Source organism: Eriocheir sinensis, unplaced genomic scaffold (genome assembly GCF_024679095.1).
Source record: "Eriocheir sinensis breed Jianghai 21 unplaced genomic scaffold, ASM2467909v1 Scaffold37, whole genome shotgun sequence".
Classification (NCBI taxonomy): Eukaryota; Metazoa; Arthropoda; class Malacostraca; order Decapoda; family Varunidae; genus Eriocheir; species Eriocheir sinensis.
In genome coordinates this window covers 859,677-863,374 of record NW_026111687.1, presented here as the reverse complement: position 1 = coordinate 863,374, position 3,698 = coordinate 859,677, and the positions used below count along the sequence as shown (strand labels likewise).

The window sequence follows — 3,698 nt, the reverse complement described above, 5'->3', positions numbered from 1 at the left end:
ACTCCAATTCAGCCTCAGGATGAGGTTGAATTTCAATTTCATGTCTAGTAGACTCCTCCTGCTGGATGGCTTCTGGAGCCAGCATATCATCTGTGTCGCTGCCTCTCTCCTCAGGCTGAAGAGCTTCATGTTGAAGAGCCGCTTGTCTCTCGGTCCTCATCTTTTTGAGCATCTCAACCACGCTCCTGCCTGGTTTGATCTTATCACTAAAATCGTAATATCTCAATGCGGTCTGCAGAGTGGCCAGCCAGGTTTGCCACCTTGAGCCGCGTTTTTTCGTCCTCAACCTCCTCAAACACGGCCGAAATGTGTGAACGGCGGATAATTATCGAGGTGACCTTCCCTCCCAGTCCACACTTTACAGCAATGCGCTTCACAGTCTTTCCTAGATTGGAAACGCTTATTTTGTTGCAGCACTGCTTTCTTGGGTAGGGCTGCCTCGTCGGGAAGACCAAGCATTCCGGCTCCCGGCAGGAGACAGCCAGTGGCCGAAAATACTTTACATATGCGTCAAGGGCCTTCTTCTCTCCTCGAGAAATACGAGCGAGGGTCCTGAAAGAAAAGATCAAAGGGTTACACATATATAAAAATGGATTTGTCTCTCATTCAACATCAACATCATTATAGTAGATTCTCACCTAGCGCAGCGGTTTTGTGCCGAGCTATGCGAATGACATAGCCATCCCCATCCCTCTCCATGCCGATGTACTCCGACAGCCTGAATTCTGTAAATTCCATCAGTCGTCGAAGTGACGTTACCAGCATGAAGGTGGTCAGCACGTCCCGCAAATCGGTGAAGTCTGAGATCGTGCGCGGCCTGCAGGTTTCATCGTCTAGGCAGGCGACTGCTGAGTCAAGAATAGCGTTCAGATAAGGAGCCTGGAGCAACGCTTGTATATCCACCAGATCAATGTTCTCAGACTCCTTCTTCTTCCTCTGCTGAATAACCTGTATCTTCTCGTCCTTACGATACTTATCTGTTTAAAGACAAAATGATCCATTAGCAGCGCACCATTTCCGCCAGAGAACAATACAAGCATATACATATACCAAATTGGTGAATACTCACTGTTAATGCTCTTTAGACGTTTGACGATGTCTAGTTTCTCTTCATGACTGATCCTGTAGAGCTTATCACTAGAAATCGCCATGAACTCAACAGCCCGGGTGCATGCTGCCACATGCTTTCGGGCGTAATTGGCCGAGCATGAAACCATTTTTCTCTGTAGAAAGCCGTCAGTGTTATCCATGGTTGCAATGTAATTGCATACTGTGCCACCACTAATGGCACCCAATGTCTCATCCCCAACAGCGTAATTTAACACATCTTTGACCATGCGAAGTTCAGCTGTCAAAGATCCACGGACAAGGGGTGTGTAAGCTCTCATGTAGATTTCAAAGTGTTCTATAAAATCCTTGATACCATCACAGACCGTGACCGTGACATCTCCACTGGAGACGGCCACAGTTGCCTCTCTCTCTTCCTCATCAGAGAGAGGTTGTGAGTCTCTCATTATCCTTCCATATTCCTCAGTCCTACGTTTCAGGAGGTGAACACTCATAACTTGAACGTCAAGTCGCTTGACTATCTTGTCGCAGACGCTGCACTTTCTCAGACGGTATCGATTGATTCTGCGCTTCCTTGGGGAAGGCTTCGGCTTGACAGTTAAAGCTGCACTGCGCTGAAGCTTTGTCAACTGTCTGTGCTTTTCCAGCACTTTTGATCGATCCGACTTGCTTAGATACCGGTGGCAATTGGCCAGGTGGCGATTCAGGTTCAGGGATTTGCCAGTGCACCCGCCCATTGGACATGGCTTTCTGTAAAGAAGAGACATGTGAGTGAGTGTATATGCATGGATTATAATAATGTCAGTCCCAACATTTTCGCAGCAACTGATCAAACTTTGTGTACCGAAAAATACTCACGGATGCCTGCTCATGGCCGTCTTCACTCTTGGTCGAGCCCCGTGTTTGCCAATGCGTTTCTTTAATTTGACTCCCAAAAGTCCTGTGCCACCTCTATGCACACTCCTTGCTTCTCTTGTAACTTGATTATAGCCCTCTCGTGGACTTTGATTTTCTTTGAGAAGAAGGAGTCGATTTCGTTCAGAGTTGGGGGTTTCCCACCCTTCCCGAATATCTCTTCATCAAGTTATTGTAACTTCCGAGATTCATCTATTTTTTTCATGATATCCTCTGGAATAATTACAGTTGTAGAGGCAATTACATCCACTTCACCTGGCGTGATCCTCCTTGAGGCACGACTTCCTTCACTCGTTCCAGAGGTGGATTCTGTTGAGAAAGGAAATTTATCACATAAACATTCCTGCATATACGATATTCATATGTTTTCGATTCATACAACATAGCCCATATTCTACCTTCAGTTGAGTCTTTGCCACATGGATCGGGCTCCTCTGCAGTGATTTGGCTGCCAGCTGCAAGAAAAGAGAACCGTAGGTAAAGACGAGCGAGATACAGAGTTAGACGTTGAATGAGAAGTAGCCCATATGTGTGTGTGTGTGTTTACTCACATGGAACTCCCAATCCAAGAGCCGTCACCTTCGGTCGTTTTTTCAGACTTTCAGTAAAGGATTTCATTACCTCTTCCTCCTCGGAGGATAAGGTCAGCTTCGCCCTCTTTTGTAAAGAAACATATTCCTTGACACTGAACGTCTTGTCCTCGCAAGAATCGTCCACAGTCGACTCTGAAGCCATGATTCTTGTTGGTTAATTACTTACCCTGTAAGGCGTAAGCTGTAAGAAAGAAAAACTGTCAACATATTGCAGAGTAAAATATTATCCTACACATGCAAGGTAGGCGGTTTGTAGTCAGTGTTCCTTCTCATGTAGGCTAGGTTGGTCCACGGCATAAAGATGCACCCTTTATTAGGGCCCTCCCATCCGCCAACCGGGAGACGCGCCCCTACGCTGTCTAGCCACAGCGCGGGGATTATTTTGGGTGTGTTCATAAGCTCCATGTCACTGCGCCCGGCAGGGACGTGACGCGGCCGGTAACCAGTCATGGCCTTAAGGGAACGCCCGCTAGTAGCAACAGGCGAAACTCCCCAATGCGGTCGATGCCAGCATGACGCCATCTAGTTCCAGAGGAGGAGGCGTTGGCGGCGTTCACGCTGACAAAGCCGAAGCATGGATACTCTATCTTAACACACGAAGCCGATGCATGAGTCGACGACAGGTTTCTAACTGACGACATTGCGTGCGGCCTGCGGGCAAGACAAGGGTATTAACATCAAATCAAAGGAAGTGTGCAATGCCAGCCTTAGCCCGCGGGGCGGAATTGCTCATTGGTGATCATCCTTGTGGCTATAGCTCCCCGAAGGTTACAGGTATCTTTCCATATCCCGAGCAGCCACAAGGTAGTCATGAAGCTGGTACACCTCGACAAGGTTACACAGTCCCTTGCTCTGGTGGGGAAAGCCCCAGAGCCCTACCAGAAAATGTGGTTTGTTACAATCATGCAAATAGTTGGTCTGTCCACTCATTAGAAACGACCATATGCCCTCAATCTGTCAATCCTTCTTGAGTCTCGTATCACGGACTACACTCCTGGTGGTCCCCGTCCACCAATGTTTTGGGAACCACGCATTTGTATGAATTTTGTACCCATAAATTATCTTTCTTTGCGTAAAAATTTTGCATAAACATGTGTATCATCAGCCCGCAATTAGTTAGGC

The 3,698-nt window shown here is 47.3% G+C and overlaps 1 long non-coding RNA gene across 1 annotated transcript; it reads right to left on the bottom strand.

Moving 5' to 3' along the window:
- Positions 1-317: 317 nt before the first annotated feature.
- Positions 318-1,747, bottom strand: LOC126991940 (uncharacterized). Its single transcript, XR_007745960.1, has 3 exons — positions 1,070-1,747; positions 639-977; positions 318-552 (listed from the first exon to the last, which is right to left on the bottom strand). It is a non-coding gene; the product is annotated as an uncharacterized LOC126991940 (long non-coding RNA).
- Between the last annotated feature and the right edge of the window lie 1,951 nt (positions 1,748-3,698).